Source organism: Pseudorca crassidens, chromosome 6 (genome assembly GCF_039906515.1).
Source record: "Pseudorca crassidens isolate mPseCra1 chromosome 6, mPseCra1.hap1, whole genome shotgun sequence".
In the NCBI taxonomy this organism is placed as follows: domain Eukaryota; kingdom Metazoa; phylum Chordata; class Mammalia; order Artiodactyla; family Delphinidae; genus Pseudorca; species Pseudorca crassidens.
Window position 1 is genome coordinate 64,442,072 of NC_090301.1, and position 25,881 is coordinate 64,467,952.

Genomic DNA, 25,881 nt, shown 5'->3' on the forward strand with positions numbered 1-25,881 from the left:
AAATTCAGGACCAAAGCTTCTGATTCTGGATAGTATTGTTTCACTTTATCTAGGTTTTAGAGTCTAGCACTGATTTTGTGAGCACCACATAATATCTATGAAAATTTTAGAATTCAAAACACCTGAAATTTCACCACATATACATACATATTTTATGTGGAAACAGCCGTATCAAGCATATAGTTGTGGATTCTAATTATTTTTTAACATAACACTATGTTAAATACTTCCTAAATGTCATCATTCTTCAAAGCAGTGAAAACAATATTCCATTGGGATGAGGGTAATTAACTTAATAATTTCCCCAGTTTTGGACTTCTTGGGTATTTATCGTTCCCCTATAATTTTAAATATCATAACTGATACCATTGAAATAAACAATTCATTGAATATTGATGTAACTATTATATTTTATCTATTTAGAAATACTTATTCTAGTTAAAAAATATGCATATCATTCTTTTTTAAAATGTGCTAATATTGGACACAATTTTTGTGCTGGTATCTCCATTTAGTTTGTTGTCTTGTTTTCAGGCTCTTAGGACAACCCTTCACTGATGATACCACTGAAAGGGGCCATGAAGTCACTCAAACTCATTTGTACTTTCTTGTGGTTCCTAGATTTCGGCCTGATTTCCCTATTTCTCAGGGGGTACTTTCCAACATCAACCACACTACAAGGAAGAAAACTGTAAATAGTACATATCAGTGTTTTTAAAGACAGGGCTTATAGGTCCCTTTTTTATTATTATTATTATTATAGGTCCCTTATAATAGAGTAACCTGGGGTAACAGTTAAAAGTGAGGAATCCTGGACCCTTCAAATTACTCAGACATTTAGGTATGCAGTCTAAGAGAATGAAATTTAAACAAGAACTCCAGGTAATTTTTATGAATACTAATGTTCGAAAAACCAGTCTTCCACATACCACGATATCGATATCAGTAACTTTGCAATCTAGATTTGAGGTATACCCAAAGCCAACATACCACTTATTCTATTTCTCTAAAAAATTTGTATATATATTTAATCTGTGATCACTAATACAACATAATTCTGTTTCTCTTCCCCACCCCCGGCCCCTCCTGCACTAGACTGCATCTTTTTTAGAAAGTAGAGAACATGTCAATTTTACCTTCGCATTTCTGTCACTGTTGAGATTCTGTTTTGCACGTAAAAATTGCTCATGTATATTAGTTGTTTAATTTTTTAACCAGATCTATGCTCCATTAAATAGGTTAGTTTTGAACATTACACAAAATTATTTACATGATTTAAAGTGATTTCCCTAATTTTTCCTTAAATTATAATCGTTGTTTGGTTATCTGTAGGACTTTCTTAATAGATTTCTACAGTATTTGATGTAGGTCTATCTATATAATAACACAATACGGGGTCACTGAAATGCTACCATGTGTCAGGTGACAAAGGCTCTCTCCTTGACCAGATCTGAGTGAGCATCCTCTGAGTCCTCTTCTCAACTAGGCTCTGACCTTGAATTCTCTCCTTAGCCTGCTTAGTTCAGTTTTAGCAAGAATTCTGCTGAGTCAGTTTAGTGACTCTTCCCTTGGTATCTGATTATCTCTGCTATTAGGTTAAATTCCTCACCCCCACCGTCCACTTGTCCTGTCTTCAGCAAGAATCCTGTTGAGTCAGTCTAGCAAGAATTCCCCTCACCTTGGTAATTTTCCATCCATCTACTGATCCCCACTTTGCTCCTTGGCTATAAATTTCCACTTGTCCTTGTCCTCTGCCGCAAAATGTCATTGCTGTAGTTCCTCTTGAATAACGTTTTCCTTGCTGTCTTTAACAAGTGTCATGCAAATTTTGTCTTTAACAAAGGCATTGTGCCACGTTTCAAAGAAAGAAATATGAAAGGAGTCATACTTACACTGGAGAAGATAACATTCTAGTATGTAAGTCTATCTCATCAGAAATATTTACAAAGTAGTACAATCAAATCTAAAGCAGAAACATGCGCCAAGCATACAGAAAAAATTACTATAACTTGCAAGGACTATGAAGAATCTCTTCCTGTGGCTACAGCTGCATTGCTGAATTGAACAGGATACAAAAATTGAGTGCCTAATTTGATGTGGCCTATATAAACACTGTTATTCATGTCAGAAAACTACCTATATATAACTTCAACCATGGCTTGTTTTAATATCAAGATTCATAGAAAACTCACATTTCATTTTTAGAAACAAACAAAAAAATATCTTTGATATAAACTGTATATTTTCATTTTGATGGTGTATTTTTAGAAAAGCCTTTGCCTACTATCACCTCTTTCTATAATGGAGACTAGAAGGTATGCACAGACACACGTACACAGACACTTAGGTGTACATACATGCTCATCTCATAAAAATGCACGACCACAGTGAATATCGCCAGGGGAAAGTTCAGATTCTTAATCAATGTCATTACCAAGTAAGTGCTAAAGAAAGTTCTAAGTGTCCAGAGTCGTCTCAGTCATCGTCACAATCTCTTTATAAATTAATTGTATTAAAAACCTAAGACAATGAGAAAACACTACACATCTAATAGGATGGCTAAAATTCAAAACACTGACAACACAAATACTGGTAAGGATGTGGGGCAACAGGAACCGTCATTCATAGTGAATGCAAACTGGTACAGCCACTTTGGAAGACAGTTAGGAAAAAGCTAAACATACTTGAACCATATGATCCAGTAATCACACTCCTTGGTATATATCCAAATGAACTGTGAACTTATGTCCACACAAAAGTTTGCAGAGAAATATTTATAGCAGCTTTTTTTCATAACTGTCAAACTTGGAAGTAACCAAGATATCCTTTAATAAGCTTACGGAAAAACAAACTGTGGTACATCCATACAATGAATATTACTCAACAATATAAAGAAATGAGCTGTCCAGCTGCAAAAAGACATGGAGGAACCATAGAAGCATACTGCTAAATGAAAGAAGCCAATCGGAAAAGGCTGTCTGCTATATGACATTCCTGAAAAGGCAAAGCTATGGAGGCAGTAAAAAGATCAAAGGTCGCTAGGGTTTCAGTGAGGGGAGGGAAGGGCAAATAGGGGGAGCACACGGAATTTTCAGGGCGGTGAAGATATCCTGTTTGATACAGTAACAATGAAAATATGTCATTACACATTTTTCAAACCCACAGAATGCAAAATACAAAGAGCGAAACTTTATGTAGTACACGTTAGTAAATAAAAGTGTATCAATATTGGTTCATCAATTGTAGAAAATGTACCATACTAATAAAAAAGATGTTAATAGGGCTTCCCTGGTGGCGCAGTGGTTGGGAGTCCGCCTGCCGATGTGGGGGACGCGGGTTCGTGCCCCGGTCCGGGAGGAACCTGCGTGCCGCGGGCGGCTGGGCCCGTGAGCCATGGCCGCTGAGCCTGCGCGTCCGGAGCCTGTGCTCCACAACGGGAGAGGCCACAACAGTGAGAGGCCCACGTACCGCAAAAAAATAAATAAATAAATAAATAAATAAAGATGTTAATAATAGGGGAAATCATGTGTCCTTTTCAGGAAGAGTATGTAGGAACTCAATTCAGGTTTTTTTTTCGTTTTAATGTTTATTTATTTATTTATTTATGGCTGCGTTGGGTCTTTGTTGCTACGCGTGGGCTTTCTCTAGTTGGCATCAAGCAGGGGCTACTCTTCATTGTGGTGGCTTCTCCTGTTGTGGAGCACAGGCTCTAGGTGCGCGGGCTTCAGTAGCTGTGGCTCGCGGGCTCTAGAGCGCGGGCTCTAGAGCGCAGGCTCAGTAGTTGTGGCGCACGGGCTTAGTTACCCTGCGGCACGTGGGATCTTCCCGGACCAGGGCTCGAACCCATGTCCCCTGCACTGGCAGGCGATTCTTAACTACTGCGCCACCAGGGAAGTCCCTCCCTGCAGTTTTCAATTAATTTTTCTGTAAACCGAAAACTGCTCTGAAAAAAGTCTTTTTCTGAACATTTTTTTAGAAAGTAAAATCTAAGACACAGAGGTTATAAAACCAAAGCAAACCAAAACAAGACAAAAATCCTGGTTCGATAAGACAGCTTCTAGAATTGGGACCAAAGGGTATTTATGCCAGTCTTTCATGGTGACACCACTGGGCATGCCCGCTGTTTCCTCTTAACCTTGAGGTGGTAATTGTTGGGGGTACGTGTCATGATATTAGAATAAGGCACAGAAGAAACACCAGCGTATCCAAGTCCCATCAGCTTGCAGCCTACGATTCTGCAGGATTCAGTCTGGGTTTCAGTCAGGCCACAAATCTGCTGAACGCTTAATCATTATTTTGAATGACTACCGAGATAACTAAATCTTACCCAGACTAGACCAAATAGTGAAGTGAGGCCTAAACTATACAATTACCTCACCCTACAGGGAGCCCTCCTAACCCTGTAGGTAGATTCTGTCTTATGTAAACTCGCCCAAAGCCCTAGGACCACAAGGATTCCTGCCAGAATGGACACGCCTTCTGGGTCCTCTAGGAGAGGGCTTCTTTATCACTGTACAAATCGAGAGGGGGAGGAAAATACTTTTAAGTTCAAGTTTCTTGATGTAAAATTACTGGTCAGTCTTCAGGGAAAATTACCTTCATGTGAAAATTTAGAACTAAAAGCATCATTTTTTTTCCTCTAAGAAAAGCTTCTCTAGACCCAGACTCCAATCCTAGGGATGCATAAAAAGCAGGGGATACTTCAGGGTTTTCAAAAAGGAGAGCATCTGTTGCTCCCCAGCAGAGCCCTTCCAAACAATGGTTTACTGATGTACTAAGATTTGATCCCTTCAGCTGCTCTGGAGTGAGTACCAGTTGTCTCTGGGAATGAGCGGCCTCTGCAGTTGATCACAGGGATATTACCATTTTCTACATGCACACGACAAGAAAAAGACTGAGAAGCACCTCGAGAGAGAATCTTTGCTAACAATATTTTAATCCCAAATGGGTAGATTGGTGTTTTGTAATTCCCACTGTTCGAACATATTGTCCTACTTCAAATGTAAAGATAGTATCTGCTAAGGAATTATTTCTGCACCTACTCCACATGAAAGGTGTAAACATGAGTGACTACAAAGCTATAAACAAAATTCCGAGCATCCTTAATACTTCTGATAACATGGCCTAATTTTACACCACAGTTTCATTAATTTCCAAAGACGGAGAAGACCGAAAGTAGGAATCAACTATTACCTTACAATGAAAACTTCTGCACTCGCCTCAGGGTGCAGTGTCAGTGTCGTCACACAATCCCTCCTCCCCGGAACAGAGCAGTTCTTGAAGCGTCTCTACCGGGTCTAAGGGGAAAGAAAAATATATAAATAATCTGCTTGGTGGGCTTCAGCTAACACTCATACTGTGTTTCAAGTTGTTCAGATTCTCTTTTTGCCATTTCATGAAATTTCCACATATCTTGCATCAAACTATCTTGTACAAAATAACACCCTTATTACAGAAGACTTAATCTGAAGGGGGAATTTTCTTCCTTTAAATCATTTATAATCTCCTCATCCATCTTTGAAAGAATGGCTTCTTTATCTGTTATTAACTCTTTGCCAACAATTCCTTCCTTACTTTCCCTAGATCACAATTCTATGTTTCTGCAAGAGAAGTTGAAAATTGTTAGACTTACACAAGTCCTGTCTGTGGCTTTGCTAAGGCTGTTTTATTGCTTTACTCTGCTGTGAAATAAACTAACACATTTTGCTCCCTAATCGCCTATGTCTAATTTTTTTTTTTCTGACCTAAAAATCCTTACCAGAGCCTTAAGTACCCCATCAAATTTATAACAATACTGGTCTGAACCAGTGAAAAAGTATGCTCCACCAGCATGTTCTATAAGATAGCCTTCCATCACCACAAAGTTTCAGGCATTCTTTTTTGGACCCAGCAAGAAAATAAGCTGGCGTTGGCAGTCAATCATGGACTGCTCTAATTCGATGAATCCATTTTCTACAGGCTTTACTTGGCAAGCCTCTTCTCACTGTCTGCAAACTGACTAGTTCTTTGTAAACCTCCTTTACAATTCTACCCAAACACCACCCTCTATACCCCAAGAGTTATATGTTATTGAAAATATATTTTAAAGAAGACTTTCAGAGGAAATATCTAATTTTGGAGCTCTTTCTTTTTTCTTTCTTTTTTTTACTTTTTAAAAAAGTTTTTAATTGAAAATATAGTTGCTTTACAGGGTTGTGTTAATTTCTGCTGTACAGCAAAATGATTCATTTATACATATATATACATTCTTTTTCATATTCCTTTTCCTCTACAACCTGTCACGCACGTGGTGGTTACCCACAGAACTGTCTTGAGGATAAGTGAGACCAATGATGTGCTGCTGTGTAAAGCTCAGAGTTGTCAGGAAAAGGGGCTGTGATCCCAGCTCTGAAATGTTAGGATTAATTAGGGTATTTATTATAATGTAATAAATTCCATATTAGTTATTAATGTATATTATAATATTATATATTATTATACATTATCTTATTTAGATAATAGATTGTTAACATTAGAGTTATTTAGATTATTACTGATGGGTTTCATTTGTCAATTGGAGGCTCACAGTACAATGATATAAGTTGAGTGGTACTTCTGAACTCTACTTGTAAGAATCTTATTCTCTATATCTTTGGAATTCTTAAGAGCAATGGTTGCAGACTGGGGAAGGTGGGGCAATAAATCCCAAGGAGAGGCACACAGTAGTTTTTTAAATACCATGGTCTTTTCTTATTAATCTTATTATAGACACAAAAAGAGTACATACTTTATGGTTACATTTAAATGTAGTTATAGAAAGGACAAAAAAGAGGCTGTAGTAATAATCAGAACAGTGGTTGTGGGAGATTAACTGGAAAGTAGCAGGAGAGCACTTTCTAGAATAATGGAAAAATTCTATATTTGGTTGAGACAGTGGTTGTATGAGTAGACAGACTTGAAACAAACTCTATGGAGCCATGCTCATAAAATCTACATTTTACTGTAAGTAAATTATACCTCCATTAAAAAAAAAAAAATGGGACTCAAAGAGATCTCTTAATTTTGGAGTGATTTTGAACCAGGGAGACTTTTAGAAGGAGCCATTACCTCCTTCCTGGTCAGCAAAAACAATTCTTCATGCTTTCATTCAAGCATCCACTTGACAAAGATTTATTAAGCACAAATACATCCAGAGCTAACAGAGTGGCATTGAGCTAGAGAAAATAGTGGTTAGCAAAATAGACACAGCTCCTATTATGGAGTTTAGAGTCTGTCAAGGGAAAATAGACAATTAAAATGCACAAAAACGAAGAGTTATGGCTGTAGCATTGAGGACAAGGCCCATGTTTTAACTAAGGACTTGCATCAAAACAGAATGAGCTATTCTACGCTAAACCCCAAGCTAATCAGAGCTGAAAATATTGGTGTTCTCTGAGTCATTAAAAGCTGTTCGAGTGATCAGACCAAAGCAAACCAAATAATGTTTTTCTGTTAAACCAAGCCTATATGTTCTCTAAAGCTGCTGAATCAAAACATCAAAATACTTTTCATATCAAATTTCGTTTTGACATTGAAGTCTCTCTTCTTTTTTTTACAAACAAAATTTAGGTCTTCTACACCCTAGGGCAGCTTATATATACAGCTGTCCATGAAGAGGAAAACATGGTGTTAAATGACCCTCTTTCCCATGAGCAAATCCCAGCTGGGGAGACAGGTGCATCTACTTCTGGTGACTCTATTGCCAATGAGGGATTTGCAAGCTCTCCCAACAACAAGCATTATGCATACCGACGATAAATCCAAGCTTGTGACAGGTGCGGTATTTAATATACAAACAAAGTATAACCATGAATAGATCAGCATTCCAATATAAAATGCTTTCAGGTAAATACATTTCCCTAACCACACCCCCCCCCCGCCCCCAATGCTTTTAAACAAAAGTCTCTCTGTGGGCAATCCAATTTTTAAAGCATATGAAAATTTTCCTTGGCTTTCTAACCTGTTTCTTATTTGTCCAAAATTCTTTCGAAAATGGGAGGAAAGATGAAAAAGATGAAAGGATATAACTAAAAAGTGAAAAGAGAAAAAAACATGAACCACATAATTAAATTATTGAATTTCCAAGCTTCTAAGGAGGCTATACTACTTATTTTGTGAAACCATCTAGAAGAAAACCAACATGATTTTTTAAAAGATTGCTTTATGAGAAAACATGCTAGAAAGTGAGTAGTTCAAAAGTTTTCTTTGGAATAAGAAGCTTACTTTAAACCAAGGCCATAATGGATAATGAATGCTTTGTATTTAATCAACTAAACACCCAAACATTACCTCTTACTGGTCTCTACTGTCCTCCCCAGTCTCTGACCACACAACTTGGGGTTTGGGTTAACCATTTAGTGGTTAAATGACCACTAAAATCCTAAAGTAATTGGGACATGGATAACTATCTCAGTCATGACAGCCATTCCGTAAATCTTTAGAAAATACTGCCAGATTGCAATTGAAACTGTGGAATGACACTTTACTTTCTTACTCTGGTCAGTGATAAATTCAAAAGAAATGCTCTGTTGCTTAATAGAAATTATGGTTCCTGTTTCTGTAGGTTTAACCTATTTAATATTTAAGAACTATATATATTTTGACCAAGTAATAAGTTTTTTTTAAATCCCATATTTTATCTTTATTCTTCAACCAAACAGTTGATAACACAATGAATCTTTTTCCTAGCATTTTAGTGTAATTTTTCCTTCCACTTTTCCAATTTTCACTCCCCAATCTCACTTTAGTTTTGGTTTCTATTCTTTCTTTTTGCCAATGTGAATATCAGTTCTCTGTGTTCCCAGTTTCTTAGTCATTCTTTGATATTCACTGTTATTCTAAGAAATACTTTAAGGTAAAATGTGGTATTGAGCATGTGAGGTTTGAAGGAAACTTAGAAATACTGGCATTTAAGACTTTCTCAATCTCCATCCATTGCATACATAATTGTGGTGCAAAATTCTACATGATTTCTAATGGTTTTTGCATTGTCACAACTTCCTTCCCCGCTAACTCGCAAAGATGTCTCGTAATGACATTCAGTCTGCAAGCTTGTATCCGGTAAGACAAGCCTTTCCTGTGTCCCTAGAGCAAATTTTAAGCAGCTCCAAATTTTTTTTTTTCACATCTTTATTGGAGTATAATTGCTTTACAATGGTGTGTCAGTTTCTGCTTTACAACAAAATGAATCAGTTATATATATATACATATGTTCCCATATCTCTTCCCTCTTGCATCTCCCTCCCTCCCACCCTCCCTATCCCACCCCTCCAGGCGATCACAAAGCACCGAGCTGATCTCCCTGTGCCATGCGGCTGCTTCCCACTAAGCAGCTCCCAATTTAACAAATCTATTAAACCCTAAAATCTATCAACAGTCGTGAAACATTTTAAGAGAGGAAATAAAATCTTTGGAACTAGTGAATTAGGACTGAATTTTTCCAGAGGTTCAATTTTAGGAATTAGCTTTACTGTGTATGTGTATTTCAGATAAGTTGAAAAGTATATAATTAGCTCCTGGATGTGCCTGTCACTGTGCAAGGCACCAAGCACACATGAATAAAACATGGCCCTTTTGCTAAAGTAGCCCATAGCTTAGCCAAGGAAGGTAAGGGGACATAAGCACATAAAAAGACAATTTAGTGTTACTTGGCAAGCACTGTGAAAAATGTATACATGGGCCTATGAAAACAAAAATGTAGGTTGGACACTGAGTTTCCCAGATGAGGTGGGAAGGATTATGATGTGTTCCGTAAATACTGACTGAACGTCTAACTTTGGGACAACACCATGTGTCATCTAAACCAGTCCTTAAAGTACGGTTTTGATGACTAGTTGGAGATTTAATTACATACTTTACACACTTGGGTTTGTCTTGTTTTTCATTTGATTTTCTTTTATTTAATATTTGTGGCTGGTTCAGGCTGAATTTCCTCACAAAATGCACATACCGATAGGCTTATTATATTTAATGAAATAATATATATTAAACAGTGCAGTATCTGATATGCAGCAATTGTGAAGGAAGGAAGGAAGGCAAGAAGGAAGAATAGAAGGGAGGGAAAAAAATGCTTAAACATTCCTATTGAGGATTTGGCTCGTAACTCTCTACCCTTGGGCAAATTTTCCATGTGTGAAAGGTCTGAGATTAGTTATCACAGTTCTTCATCCCTTAGAAGACATCCAACTCATCCCAACAGGTTGCTTGGGTATTTATATCTAAAGGGAGAGCTGTGTATTCCTCTAAGACTAATGCTCACATGGGGCATCTATCTGCAGCTGGAGGTGGGTTTCAAGGGAGACAGCTGAGCTGAGGAGATCTTCAAGGTTTCCACAGAGGTCCATGGATAGGTTCTATGAGGTCTATATATTCCTCTTACATATACTGGATGGACAAATCTTGTGAAAGACTGAAATGGATCAAAAGAAGACTGGGTATCTTTAATGCAAAGGCTACATTATCTGGCACATTCTTCTTGGTTATCTGATTCTTTGGAGGGCAATTTGAGCTATTTCACAAAGCTGTAAATTATAGATAACTGATAGAAGGTACAATGGTTTATCCAAAGATATGCAAGTTCCTTCTGTTGGAGGGAAAACTGATTTCTCTCCTCACTCCAACCCTATGTAAAAATGCCAGTTTTGCATCTATTTGTAGATTTGTTTCGACACTCGTGACTCAACTAGGTACCTGTGGTATTTTGAATTCTCCACTGAGACAGTTGACAACATCTTATTAGTTTCCTCATTAATAATGGAGTTAAATAAAATTTTCGATAGATTTTTCATATTTGTGTAACAATCTTGAGCTTGCCCTTTAAAACATTACCTTTTAATAATATATTTATGATGTATGCATTTTGATTTCCTATAGTAATTAAAAAATAATCTAAGTGATTTCTGGGTCTTCTGGACCACTATCTTATAACCACGTATTCTCACATGAACCCAGTGTTCATGTTTGTAAATACGATCATTTTGGCACCAAGAAGTATTAATAGGAACAGAGATAGAAAGAGACCAATGATGACACTGTACAAAGAGAGTTCCACAAACAAAACAGGAGAATTGTCACTATACTGCACACTGTATTGTATACAAGAATCTGTGTACAGCAAGTCAGTGCCTTTTTTACATGGTGAACAGATATTTCATTTCCACAAAACACCTCCTATTACATTAAAATCAATATTGTGAAATGGAAATTCTCAGATTTGGAGATTTGTTTGTATTCACTTGTAACTATGTTTTGTATAAGCATAAGGCATTTATGCCTGGTTTTATGTTTGCTTATTTTTAAGTAACATTGTAAGAAAAATGATTTAATACTGGGGTTCTAAAAGAAGATTTTTGTCCTTGTTTTTGTTTTTGCCTTAGAAAAGACTCTACATGTTATATAAGTTTAAGAAACACTGGCCTAAAGGATTGTGGAAAATGTATATTTCAAATTTTGCATTTGTAGAAATTTAGTATCTAATAGATAAAGCTCTGGTTTCCTGAGTTAATTTATTTCAATCTCATGATCATCTTTAATTCATCCTGACTTCCCATATGTACCATAAGAATAATGAAGGCTCAAAATAAATGTCATTTTTTTTTTAAACCTAGTCCTAATGGAGCTTTGAAAGCTCCCCTATGTAGGTATAAAATATCATTGATCTCTTCAGATTTTGATATATTATTAATTTGAGTTTAGTAATATTAGAATCAGACTATGAGGTTATTTTATTATCAGAGGACTGTAAGGAGTGATGGATTTATGCTGTATCCATTTTAAACCCAAGAAGGAAGGAAACATACCAAATCTGTGTTGTTTAAACTGATGGAGTCATTTTCTACTCTTCTAAAAACCAGTTGCATCTTGGGAAATGGTAGATAGTAGGTGGGAAGTATGTTTTAATTATTTAAAAAACACATTTCTTTCTGTATATTATGCATATAAATGAGCCTTTTATAGAACTCAGCCTTAAAATTGTGTATCTTGAGTTAACTCTTTTGAGGATCTAACAGAGTGCTCTCTCTAGGGGTGGAGAAGGAAATGCCAAATACACAGTTAACTCCTCCACCAGACAGAAAAGTGAAGATTCTAGGCGTGGCTTTGGACTTCTTGGAGAGGTGGGGTTTGGGAGTTCTACTACTTGGGGTATAAGCTGGAGGACTTTTGATATTTACTTGGTGACCAAGAAATTCTCAGCATTTAGTAGATTAGGGACATGTCCATTGTTCACTTATTTATCCCTAGTTCCCAGCATATAGTAGACACTCAATAAATGAACCAGTGGTGTTTATAGCTAAGAGGGTTCAACCAAGACAGCATGTTCATGTTAAAAGATTTTTAAAAATAGACTCAATGAGAGCATGTGCAGCTCTATTATAGTAAAAACTTTTTTTTTTAATTCTTCCTTCCTACTCACAGTCTCCAATTAGTGGTCGCTGTGTTTACAGCTAAGGTGGTGCACTTTATTTGTGCAAATGGCTTTAAAAATAGTCCAATCACTTTATTAACTCTGCCGTCCACACACTATAGCAAAACCTTTTTAACGTTAATTGTGTTTTAATTGGAGAACATTACTTAAGTTAGAATAAATACAAAGACATATAACCAGCACATTTATTATTTTGTTTTTGTTTTAGCTTATGGAGATAGGTAAACATAGATAAATATACACTACACCTATCATTCTATTCGAAACTAAGTGCTGATTTTTTTCTATTTCTTTTAGTTAAACTTTTCTACTATATTTAAGTAGCAAAGAGAACTTTCTCGAGAAAAACAAATATCATATATTAATGGATATATGTGGAACCTAGAAAAATGGTACAGATGAACCGATTTGCAGGGCAGAAATAGAGACACAGATGTAGAGAACAAACATATGGACACCAACGGGGGAAAGTGGCAGGGGGGTGGGGTGGGGGGTGGGGTGTGATGAATTGGGCAATTGGGATGGACATGTATACACTAATATGTATAAAACAGATAACTAATAAGAACCTGCTGTATAAAAAAATAAATAAAATAAAATTTAAATGATAAAAAAATAAGTACTGTCTCGATGCCTCAGGGTATGGTTGATTCAGAGAGAACAAAGAATCACAATTTTGGCCTTTGAGCAACTAATTTGACCTTTGTAAGTCAACAGTGCAGACAATAGTCTTTAAAACCATGGCTCTGAATTGCAAGTACCAGCAGCCTGAAGAGGAAGAAAATTCCAAACGCTTGGATTTAAGTGTCAAGAGCCAAATCTTGGAGAACTTGGAGCAAGGGTTTAGGTCATAGAGAGGGCAGAAAAAAACTACGAGATGCCATAGGACCAGTTTTCCTACAAAACAGAGAGGTGATAAAAATAAAGATCCTTTCTGGACTAGAAAAGGAGAGCAAAAAGAGTACAAAGAGTATGGGTGGCTCTATTCCCTGAACCTACTTTGGGGTTGAAACTGGAGAGTGGGGTGACAGAAACTCCCCCAAATATTTAGTAACTCTTGTACTGGTGACTTAACACCACATCTACTCTGGACCTTGAGAAGAAAATAACCTTGCTGGTTACCCTTCATCAAACTAGTCAGCTACAATAGGTAGAAAAGTCAGCCAGGTAGATCTAGGTAGACAGAGAGCCAGAGATGGACCCCCATCCTACCCAAGTTGTCTTCAGCTGTCATTACATATGGAGGAAATAGCAGAAATTCTCAAGACCATGACTGTAGAACTAAAAAGTTAACAGTGGAGAATCAGAGAGCCTAAAGGGTTTGACGCTAGGGGACTCCACAGCTGAACAAAATTTGCAGAAGGGGCGGCTCCAGTTAGAGGTCAGATGGAGGTTGCTGCTAAATCCCAGAAGACCACAACATCAGTAAAAGCCAAACAGGGGCCTAGGTCTGCAGCGGTAGAACTTTATGGTCCTACAGGGCAACTTCTATGTTGTCAATGCCTACAGGACAGGCATCAAATACAACCAAGACTGCAGATGACAGAGACACAACCATAGATGAGACAATCTTGATCCTAGGAAAATATCTCCAAGGTGTGCCTACAGTACTATAAACAATATGTAAGGCTGTGCTTTTAAAGAGCTTGTTACATCTGTCCGTTGTAAGGGAATTTTATAATGGCATGAATACTACTACCTCAGATCTCTGAGCTATTTTATTGCAAGGTGGATTTTCCTATTTTGAAGTTCTATTTTGTATACATTCTATTGAATGTTCTGGGCCAACTTGCACAATACCCAAAATGTGACAGAATATCAATTCTGTTTGAAACAGTAAAGAGACCTTCCAAATGCCGTTCACAGTTGTTAGTGTTTACTATCCTGTCTTTCAAAGTTTGTTTTTGTTGTTTACTTTTCAATCAGCTTACTGAAAAGTCATGGGTGGACAAACAGATGTACTCGAAACTGATGGTTCAATGGAATATGTATAAGGAGAAATGATATCTTTAAATGTTGAATAGTTTTCATAACCATCCATTCTTGAAAACTACTATTAGACACCAAGGTACATTGACAAATGGGTCTAATAGTTTCTCAGCAGTGGTCATCAGAGAAGAATTGGTAATGCACGCTATTATTTTGTTAGACATGCACTTCTAGTGCCATTATAGTGCCCATAAAATGGTCTGATAACTTACAATCAGGATGCAACTAAAGTAATACATTACAGACCTCATAAAAATGGTTCTTTGAAACTCACTTTCATATTATTATAGCATCTCACTGCATCATCCTGCCTCTTTTGTCTAATCATCTTTCATTCTTCTTATGATCTTTAAACTGCTCTTGCAGCTACTTTATGTTTGAAAACTCTGGTTCTATCACTGTATATGGTCAATCGCTACTTGGGCTGGGGCAACAAATGTGCACCTGGGCCAACGATTTGGGCGCAGTGGGGATAGACTGAGAGTGGGTCACATAATGTCAAGGATGTCATTTCATCCTGCACCTCTAGCTCTACCTGCTCACATGACTTTTTAAGCACCTTTAATTTATGTCCTTCTTCCTCTTTTTCCAAAAGGCTAAACTATCAACCTCCTTCCCATGTACAGAGTTTAAATCAGCCCAACACTCAAAAGCACATACGCTCATAAGTGGGCAAAACCTTAAACATAAAAAGCATTTGCCAATGTCTTAGTTTTTGCTCCTCCTATTGAGTTATGCATTAGGATTCTTTGATGACTCCTAAAGCTTGAATAATGAATGAAAACATGGGTGTGGCCAAACAGTTTGAAAGTAATTGTCCAATCTGCTCCTTTTATCTTCTGCAGACAGAATTATTTATGAAACTACAAAACTTACTTAAGAAAGGCTTTCTGAAAAGTCAGAAGAAAGTCTTTTCTCTTGTTTTCTTTGCTTAACATTTGGTCATCCCCTTACTCTCTTTCCCTCTCTCTCTTTTTTTGTTTTCTTCTTTGCCTCCTCTTCCTTAATTTCTTTCTTTTTAATGATTCCATTTTATCAATTAAAATTAAATATGAACTGTAGGTGATGAAATCAAATGCTCAACTTTGCTCAAAAATTCAAGGAAGCCACTATTTCAGTGAGAGGTGTAGAGGATAAAATTTCAAAATTTTATTTTGAATGGGGTACCTATATTTTTAAATGAGGGAGTGCCCTTTTGCATAGAATGTTTTATTAAGACCGTAAACAGTCAAAAGAATTTCAAAACTGTCAACAGTATTCCCCCTTAAAGGAAAAATCTGAAAGTTGTCAAGGTTTAATAGGACAAGAAGGATCATGTTTTGTATCTTTCAACATCAGTTGCTTTAAAGCTTCAGGCCCCAGAACTGAAATGCAACTTGAGGCCACAACCTAGTGGGCAAGATATGATACTTTCTGAACTCCTGACCATAAAAATAATAAATACTTAGAACTATGTCCACTGACATTAGAAAAATGCTCAACACTTTTAGTTATCCTGACTCTGGCTTTGCCTACTGAAGATAAATACTCAGATCTGCTAACCTGAATTCTAAGCACTGTCCACAAGAGAAGCCAGCCAACGCATGAACGTCATACTGTTCTTTCTGATCCATTTACTATCACGTGTTGTTATGGCCTCCCCCCCGACCCCCGAACTCATATGTTGAAGTCCTAACTCCCAGGACCTCAGAATGGGACCTTATTGGAAATAGGGCTGTTGTCCACGTGACTAATGAAGATGAGGTCATACTGGAGTAGGGTGGTCCCCTAATCCAATATGACTGCTGTCCTTGTAAAATGGGGAAATTTGCACACAGACACACACAAGAAGAATGCCAGGTGAAGATGAAGGCAGAGATCAGGGTGGTGAAGCAGAAGCCAAGGAACAACAGCGATGGCCAGCAAAACCCCAGAAGCTAGGAGACAGGCATAGAACAGATTCGTCCTCACAGCCTTCTGAAGAAACCAACCCTGCCAACACCTTGATCTCATACTTCTAGCCCCTCATTTACTGTGAGACAATAAACTTCTGTTGTTTGAGCCAGTCAATGTGCAGTGCTTTCTTATGGCAGCCCTAGCAAAGCAATCCAGTTGTTCAGTAAGAATATATATAAAATCTGATGTGATATTTACAATGCATAGCATGTATATTTATTTGTTATTATGAGAAGATAAAATTTTCAATCATCCAGTAATTGTACCTGAATTGGCAATTCAAAATTTTTAGAATCACATTTATGTACTCCCTTTGCAGAGCAAACCACATGATGAATAATTTACATTTTAACATCTGGGTCAAAATCACATTGAATTTTAGAAGTCTACCAAATACTGATCATAAGAATCTGCAATGTAGCTTCAAGAGCTGATTAAAGTACTGTTGACAGCTCTTTCAACTTGTGCCATATCAACTGTATCTGAGATAACTGCAGGAGTAGACCCAGGTTTTATGAGGCCTGAATCTTATACAACTTTGGGATCCCTATTTAAGAAAAGAAGATAGGATTACAAGTCAAAAATTAGATTTGTATGTAATGGGCTTATGTAAGTGACAGGCCTTGAAGCTTAGCCTTGGTTAACTTCACTTTATATCCATCTCTGGAGATAAGACAGTGACAACACAGCCAAGAGACAGTACAACCAGTCTCACAGGGATGAAGTGATGCTTGTATCGACACAATTTTGCTAGACTATAACTGTGAAATAAATAGAAGTGAAACACAAGGGAAAAGAAAGACGATGATGCCAGAAGATACTGCAAGTGTTTTAGACAGATAAAGCCAGTTGAATCTCGTGTCAGCATTTCTCAACAAGCAACTGTACCAAACAGACAGTAAGTAAGACTGTCAATGAGAAGGCAAATTAGGTGGCCAGTTTGGCAATCTAATGCAAACACTAGGTCAAAGCAGCTACTGAAGTATGAACCAGTTGACTGATTAGAAATTTTTCATATTCCAGTGGTGTATCCCATAGACGAAGCCTTGTAAACTAACATCCCCATTCTGTCACATTCCCTTTCCCTTTGCACAATATTAAGTACCAAGCGTTTTAAGAGCCACTCAAGAACCTTTGCTATTTCATGCGTTTTTGTCTCTGTCTGTTCCGGTTTCTCTGATCTGATGTCATCCCTCTTTGTCTTCCCAGTAAGTATCTACTTACCTTTCTGTGTCCCATACAGTTTAGTCCCAGACTTTACAATAATGGGGTGAGCATCTATTACTTTGCATTACTCTACATTATGCCAAGATAGTTACACTGTTGAACCCATAAATGTGATACATGGTCTAAGAAGAGCGACACTTGTTAAAGCCTCCATTTTTCTCCCCTGTTCATTTTCCTCATATACAACAGCAACCCCTACTCATCGTCCTTCTAAATTATCCCTAAACTCCTCGCCAGGTCCTGGTTCTCTCCTGTATTCCCCTTCTTCCTTCATTTGATTTGCATAATCAAAGTACTGATCAGTCAAAGAGAAAACCTTTCTATGAAGGCAGTGGAGGGAAAGAAACTAAGAAAACTACCTTTAGCTCCAGGTGGAAGGGAAAGGCTAAGAATACTCTATGTTGATAATACGTGCTTCTTCTCTTTCTGAAACTCAAACACTCTCGGATACTCCAGGAAAACCTCCCTATTGGCCCACTGCTGCCACCTCTCTCATCATTTATTGATGACTCCACCTTCTTTTCTTTTCTTTTCTTTTTCTTTTTTTACTACCACTATACCTTTAACATGTTTATTGAAATTGTTTTGTTTTTTTTTTTTCCTTAAGTCTGTTTCTGCCAGAGTCCAAACTTCCTGAAATCAGGGATTTTACATTCTCGGTGCCAAACACAGTGATGGGCACATAATACATTCTCAGGTAATGTTCATAGGAAAATGAGCTGTCTTTACTGGTTATTTCCAATGTGTTTATTCCTTTGGTTCACGTTTCTTTAGAATCTACATGATAACTGAAAACACAGTATGCTAACTTTCAGAGTGACTGGCATATACTAGGTGCTCAATAAATATTTACTAAAAGAATGAATTTGTAAGATTTGAGCTTATGAATAATTAACTTCTGCAAATACACTTTAAAGCCCTAAGTAAAACCCCTTACAGACTTCTGAATACGGGAAGTGCCTGATATAGATTCCTTAATTAATTATATAATTAAGGAGTCAAATTCAGGCTAAATTTACTTTTGGCAATTTTAATGTTCCACATAGAAAATGACTTAACATTCCTTCACTTTTTTCACAAATACATAGGAAGGACATTTCGATCACATGTATATGGCCATCTGTCATAAAGAATTCCGAAAATACTGAAATTTCAACAACACTACAGGTCGCTGCCATTTTCCACCATTTCACTTAACATTTGACAGCTCTGCTCTTTTGATGCTGCCAAATAAAAACTATATTTCATTTGTAAAAATGAAGAGTGAGGAAGAGCACAGCAAGCAGAGGTAAGAACAAGGCAAAGTCTTTGAAACAGGAGGAACTTGGAAAGTTCAAAGAAGAGAAAGGCTACCTGAGTGCTTCATAGACAACAGTGAGGGTTTGGTGGACAGGGGTAAATTTGTGTAGTATCCTTTAGATTATGATCAGAGGTTTAAATTTTACTCTAACGTTTCATGGGAAGTCACTGAATGTTCAGCATGGTGTGAATCACCAAGCTGGATCCACTGGACCCGAGGGGTAGAGCCTACAGTGGGATTGGATTTTATGGGGAACACTGAATCAGACTCATAGTTGGTAGGGTGATGAGATGATTTGGAAAGGTCCAGTACCCTTGGGGGCTACAATCTTTTGCAAAGAGATTCCTGTTTATTCTTGTTAACATCTCTCACCTCTACTTTTATTCCACACCCTTCCAAACACACACATTGAGACAGTAGGACTGAAACTGAAAAATGTATATGGATGAATTCTGACTTGAAGTCCCATGACGGCATCTTATCAGCAGCAACACATAAAGATTGCCTAACTTGTATATTCTGTAAACCTACAGCCAGGTGTGCAGGAATTGCATAGTCAAATATGCACTAATTACATTTGAGGCACTGCAAACATACTGAAACATACTGAAACACACACTAAAACACTGAACACACTGAAATTAGTTAGTTTGTATACAGCCAATCACAGCAAGGAAGTGAACAGCAAAACCACTAGGAGAACCAATTACAGAAAAGGAGCTCCTTATTACAGAGTATAAGAACTCTGTGCTTTCATGGTCTGCAGGCACTTTCTCCTAATACAGTGGTTCATACTATCCCTCTGTTCTTCTAACATTTAGCTGAAGGCTCTGGGCCTCTCGCTGAGAGCCCTTGAACTAGATAGAATCCACAGGCTTGGCCTAAATAGCCACTATGAAAGAAAGGCCATCCACAGCTTTATGGTGACTAATGGACCATGTTAGGCACCCACCAAGAACTTAAAGTATGCACTATGAACTTGTACTTCTGCTTCAAAATGAGTATATGTGGTGTATATATTAAGGGGAATGTAAATTCTAGATATATTGAATGATACTACACTAGGTAATTTTTTGTAATGGTGAATAATCCTATAAGGAATTTGGAAAGGCTACCTCTGGTCAGTTTCCAAGTGCCACCTTGAAGCTGGTTCACTGTAGGTGTTAGACATCCTATAGTTTTTATAGTAATCTACCCAAACTCTGTATCAGCTGGATTTCCCCAAAGCTCATTAGTTTCTGACAGAGGCTGCCAAAATCTCAGTTTCTACATCTGCTCTTTTAAATCTTCAACTCCAAAACCCAGCTTTCATTTTCAATGGGAGTAATTTAGAAGATGGGGTTTGGTATATCGATTTCTTTTGTTCCTTCTTAGCTAACTTTGAAGGCATAAAACCATTCCATTTATGGAACGATAATCTGTACGTAGGAACATGTCTTCCCACTAAGTCTTTGTTCTATTTATGTGGTATAAATGTACCAAATGTCGATTTTTATTTTCAAAATGCACATATATTTAATATGTGCTAATTAATTAGCTAGTCATGTTCGGAAATATCAATTCCCACAGGCTTCTTCAGGAAAGGAACCTATACAAGAAAGGGTCTCTTCATTTTGTTTATCCAGCATTCTGCTTATCTATTTTTAGCAGAATCTTCTTCACTTTTCCCCACTGGACAGGATCAAGGAGCTGAAACTACACTATAATGAAGCTCTTCAGTCGGCCTGCTCTTTCCTACCTGTATAAAGGATAACAAAACATCAAGCTGCTAAAATCCACAAAGCCTATTTTCTAAGGTAGAATAAATGAATCCTTGGGACAGAGGCTCTGCATGCTCCCTTACAATAGCTATATGAAATTGATCAAGCTACATGGAAACGTACATATTTTATTTTTAATTTTAGATTTCCTCAATGCTTTTCATAGTTCTTTAAATAGAAATTAGCTCCAAGAAACTGGCCTACTATCTCTCACAAAGTAAAACGAAAAGACTGGTGAATATAATCTTAAGTAACACTAAAATCTTCGACATGGGTTGAATGGATCATGATAATGTACAGTCAGTAGAGTAGGAGTGGAACTTATTATCATAAAGATAAGTTCCAATCCCTCTCCAGCTCCTCCTGTTACCAACTGCAATTTAGATAACATTTTTTAAAAAGAAAGCAGAATATTTAATAGCTATTAGTTTTAAAAATAACCTCATATCACTCTAGGAAGTATTACTTAAAATCCAAATCTTTACAACATTCCAATGAATTGCACTGGATTACAAATTTAGCGATGTATCTATATATATTGGATTACAAATCTATCTATATATCTGTATCTATATATAATTAAAGTTAAGATGCTGAGACTAAAATCTATCTCTTGATAAAAAAAAAAGAAGACAGAACATGTTCAGACTGCTATTTCTATTTATTTCTGATTGCTATAACTGTGAAAAATGAGTTAACCAATTTTTAGTATTTTCTGGATTGATCTGACAGCAGAAAATGATTAATGGGTCCATTCTCAGGGATGATTATACCAGTGAACTTAGTGGACCTTCTTGGTATTGTGAAATTAATGACATCAAATAAACTCCCTTTGGGATAGAGCAGGAATCAAGCAGAGAGACATTGGGTTTGAAGCTGGTGAGATGTACTGCTGAGCCCTTGGTCCTAGAACTCATAAATATACATCAGAATTAGAGTTCAGAGGAAAGCTACTGTGATGGAAGTTTATTTTTGAAACTGGACAAAATGAGTGTTCAAAAAAAATAACAATTCTATTCTTGAGAATCAACACTGGGGACAGTCTTTTCTAGCAAGTCCTACAGAAATAATTTTGCACAATTTGCTATTAATAAGGAAACAGAGAATACTTGACAATTTGCAAAGGTATTGGAGATATAAAAGGCTAGTAGTGGGCTTCCCTGGTGGCGTGGTGGTTGAGAGTCCGCCTGCCGATGCAGGGGACACGGGTTTGTGCCCCGGTCTGGGAGGATCCCACATGCCGCAGAGCAGCGGGGCCCGTGAGCCATGGCTGCTGAGCCTGCGCGTCTGGAGCCTGTGCTCCGCAGTAGGAGAGGCCACAACAGTGAGAGGCCCGCGTAAAGCAAAAAAAAAGGCTAGTAGCTTTTAAATGCTAGAAATAGTTTTTTCTTATCTGTTTTGATTTTCTTTTTCTTTAATGAAGAGGTATATAAGGTGAGATCGAGAAGAGTCTCAACCACAGGAGCTTCTGTCCTCATAGATTTGGGTGTGCCACCCCCCCAGCACGTGGATGTGTTTGCCAATTCTAAAGTTCACCAGGTCTCCGTTTTGTTTTTTTTGAATTTTATTTTTTTATACAGCACACTCTTATCAGTCATCCATTTTATACACATCAGTGTATACATGTCAATCCTAATCGCCCAATTCATCACACCACCACTCCTAACCCCCACCACTTTCCCCCCTTGCTGTCCATACTTTTGTTCTCTACATCTCTGTCTCAATTTCTACCCTGTACATCAGTTCATCTGTACCATTTTTCTAGGTTCCACACATATGCGTTAATATACAATATTTGTTTTTCTCTTTCTGACTTACTTCACTCTGTATGACAGTCTCTAGATTCATCCATGTCTCTACAAATGACCCAATTTCGATCTTTTTTATGGCTGAGTAATATTCCATTGTATATATGTACCACATCTTCTTTATCCATTCGTCTGTTGATGGGCATTTAGGTTGCTTTCATGACTTAGCTATTGTAAATAGCCCCACAATGAACACTGGGGTGCATGTGTCTTTTTGAATTATGGTTTTCTCTGGGTATATGGCCAGTAGTGGGATTGCTGGGTCATATGGTAATTCTATTTTTAGTTTTTTATGGAACCTCCAGACTGTTCTCCATAGTGGCTGTTTCAATTAACATTGCCACCAACAGTGCAAGAGGGTTCCCTTTTCTCCACACCCTTGCCAGCATTTGTTGTTTGTAGATTGTCTGATGATGCCCATTCTAACTGGTGTGAGATACCTCACTGCAGTTTTGATTTGCATTTCTCTAATAATTAGTGATGTTGAGCAGCTTTTCATGTGCTTCTTGGCCATCTGTATGTCTTCTTTGGAGAAAGGTCTATTTAGGTCTTCTGCCCATTTTTGGATTGGGTTGTATGTTTTTTTAATATTGAGCTGCATGAGCTGTTTATATCTTTGGGAGATTAATCCTTTGTTGATTCGTTTGCAAATATTTTTTCCCTTTCTGAAGGTTGCCTTTTTGCCTTGTTTGTAGTTTCCTTTGCTTTGCAAAAGCTTTAAAGTTTCAATAGGTCCCATTTGTTTATTTTTGTTTTTATTGCCATTACTCTAGGAGGTGGATCAAAAAAGATCTTCCTGTGATTTATGTCAAAGAGTGTTCTTCCTATGTTTTCCTCTAAGAGTTTTACAGTGTCTGGTCTTACATTTAGGTCTCTAATCCATTTTGAGTTTATTTTTGTGTATGGTGTTAGGGAGTGTTCTAATTTCATTCTTTTACATGTAGGTGTCCAGTTTTCCCAGCACAACTTATTGAAGAGACTGTCTTTTCTCCATTGTATATCCTTGCCTACTTTGTCATAGATTAGTTGACCATAGGTGCGTGGGCTTATCTCTGGGCTTTTTATCCTGTTCCATTGATCTATATTTCTATTTTTGTGCCAGTACCATATTGTCTTAATGACTGTAGCTTTGCAGTACAGTGTGAAGTCAGGGAGTCTGATTCCTCCAGCTTCGTTTTTTTCCCTCAAGACTGCTTGGCTACTCGGGGTCTCTTGTGTCTCCATAGAACTTTTAAGATTTTTTTGTTCTAGTTCTGTAAAAAATGCCCTTGGCAATTTGATAGCGATTGTATTGAATCTGTAGATTGGGTAGTACAGTCATTTTCACAATATTGATTCTTCCAATCCAAGAACATGGTATACCTCTCCATCTGTTGGTATCACCTTTAATTTCTTTCAACAGTGTCTTAACAGTTTTCTGCATACAGGTCTTTTGTCTCCCTAGGTAGGTTTATTCCTAGGTATTATATTCTTTTCGTTGCAATGGTAAATGGGACTGTTTCCTTAATTTTGCTTTCAGATCTTTCATCATTGCTGTATAGGAATGCAAGAGATTTCTATGCATTAATTTTGTATCCTGCAACTTTACCAAATTCATTGATTAGCTCTAGTAGTTTTCTGGTGGAATCTTTAGGATTCTCTATGTATAGCATCATGTCATCTGCAAACAGTGATAGTTTTACTTCTTCTTTTCCAATTTGTATTCCTTTTATTTCTTTTTCTTCTCTGATTGCCGTGGCTAGGACTTCCAAAACTATGTTGAATAACAGTGGTGAGAGAGGACATCTTTGTCTTGTTCCTGATCTTAGAGGAAATGCTTTCAGTTTTTCACCATTGAGAATGATGTTTGCTGTGGGTTTGTTGTATATGGCCTTTATTATTTTGAGGTAGGTTCCCTCTATGCCCACTTTCTGGAGAGTTTTTATCAGAAATGGGTGTTGAATTTTGTCAAAAGCTTTTTCTGCATCTATTGAGATGATCATATGGTTTTTTCTTCTTCAATTTGTTAATATGGTGTATCACATTGATTGATTTGCATATATTGCAGAACCCTTGCATCTCTGGGATCACTCCCACTTGATCATGGTGCATGATCCTTTTAAAGTGTTGCTGGATTCCGTTTGCTAGGATTTTGTTGAGGATTTTTGCATCTATATTCATCAGTGATATTGGTCTGTAATTTTTTGTGGTATCTTTGTCTGGTTTTGGTATCAGGGTGATGGTGGCTTCATAGAATGAGTTTGGGAGTGTTCCTTCCTCTGCACTTTTTTGGAAGAGTTTGACAAGGATGGGTGTTAGCTCTTCTCTAAATGTTTGATAGAATTCACCTGTGAAGCCATCTGGTCCTGGACTTTTGTTTGTTGGAAGACTTTTCAATTTCATTTTCAATTTCATTCCTTGTGACTGGTCTGTTCATATTTTCTATTTCTTCCTGGTTTAGTCTTGGAAGGTTATACCTTTCTAAGAAATTGTCCATTTCTTCCAGGTTGTCCATTTTATTGGCATAGAGTTGTTTCTAGTAATCTCTTATAACGCTTTGTATTTCTGCAGTGTCAGTTGTGATTTCTTTTTCATTTCTATTTTTATAGATTTGGGTCTTCTCCCTCTTTTTCTTGATGAGTCTGGCTAATGGTTTATCAATTTTGTTTATCTTCTCAAAGAACCAGCTTTTAGTTTTATTGATCTCTGCTATTGTTTTCTTTGTTTCTGTTTCATTTATTTCTGCTCTGATCTTTATGATTTCTTTCCTTCTTCTAACATTGGGTTTTGTTTGTTCTTCTTTCTGTAGTTCCTTTAGGTGTAATGTTAGATTGTTTATTTGATATTTTTCTTGTTTCTTGAGGTAGGCTTTTATAGCTAGAAATCTCCCTCTTAGAACTGCTTTTGCTGCATCCCATAGGTTTTGGATTGTCGTGTTTTCATTGTCATTTGTCTCTAGGTAATTTTTGATTTCCTGTTTGATTTCTTAGTGATCTCTTGGTTATTTAGTAACGTACTGTTCAGCCTCCATGTGTTTGTTTTTTTTTTACTTTTTTCCCCCTGTAATTGATTTCTAATCTCATAGTATTGTGGTCAGAAAAGATGCTTGATATGATTCCAATTTTCTTAAACTTACTGAGGCTTGATTTGTGACCCAAGAGGTGATCTATCCTGGAGAATGTTCCGTGTGCACTTGAGAAGAGAGTGTAATCTGTGGTTTTTGGATGGAATGTCCTATAAATATCAATTAAATCTATCTGGTCTACTGTGTCATTTAGAGCTTGTGTTTCCTTGTTAATTTTCTGTTTGGATGATCTGTCAATTGGTGGAAGTGAGGGGTTAAAGTCTCCCATTATTATTGTGTTACTGTCGATTTCCTCTTTTATAGCTGTTAGCAGTTGCCTTATGTATTGAGGTGTTCCTATGTTGGGTGCATATACA

General features: G+C 37.2%; 1 protein-coding gene across 6 annotated transcripts in view; it reads right to left on the reverse strand.

Moving 5' to 3' along the window:
* The window catches only part of B3GALT1 (beta-1,3-galactosyltransferase 1), a 602,186-nt gene that overhangs the window by 411,186 nt on the left and 165,119 nt on the right, over window positions 1-25,881 (reverse strand). For all 6 annotated transcript variants that reach the window (XM_067741663.1, XM_067741658.1, XM_067741660.1 and 3 more), the window contains exon 2: window positions 5,194-5,297. The gene's annotated coding sequence lies outside the window, so the exon portion shown is untranslated. The remainder of the gene's footprint in view (window positions 1-5,193; window positions 5,298-25,881) is intronic.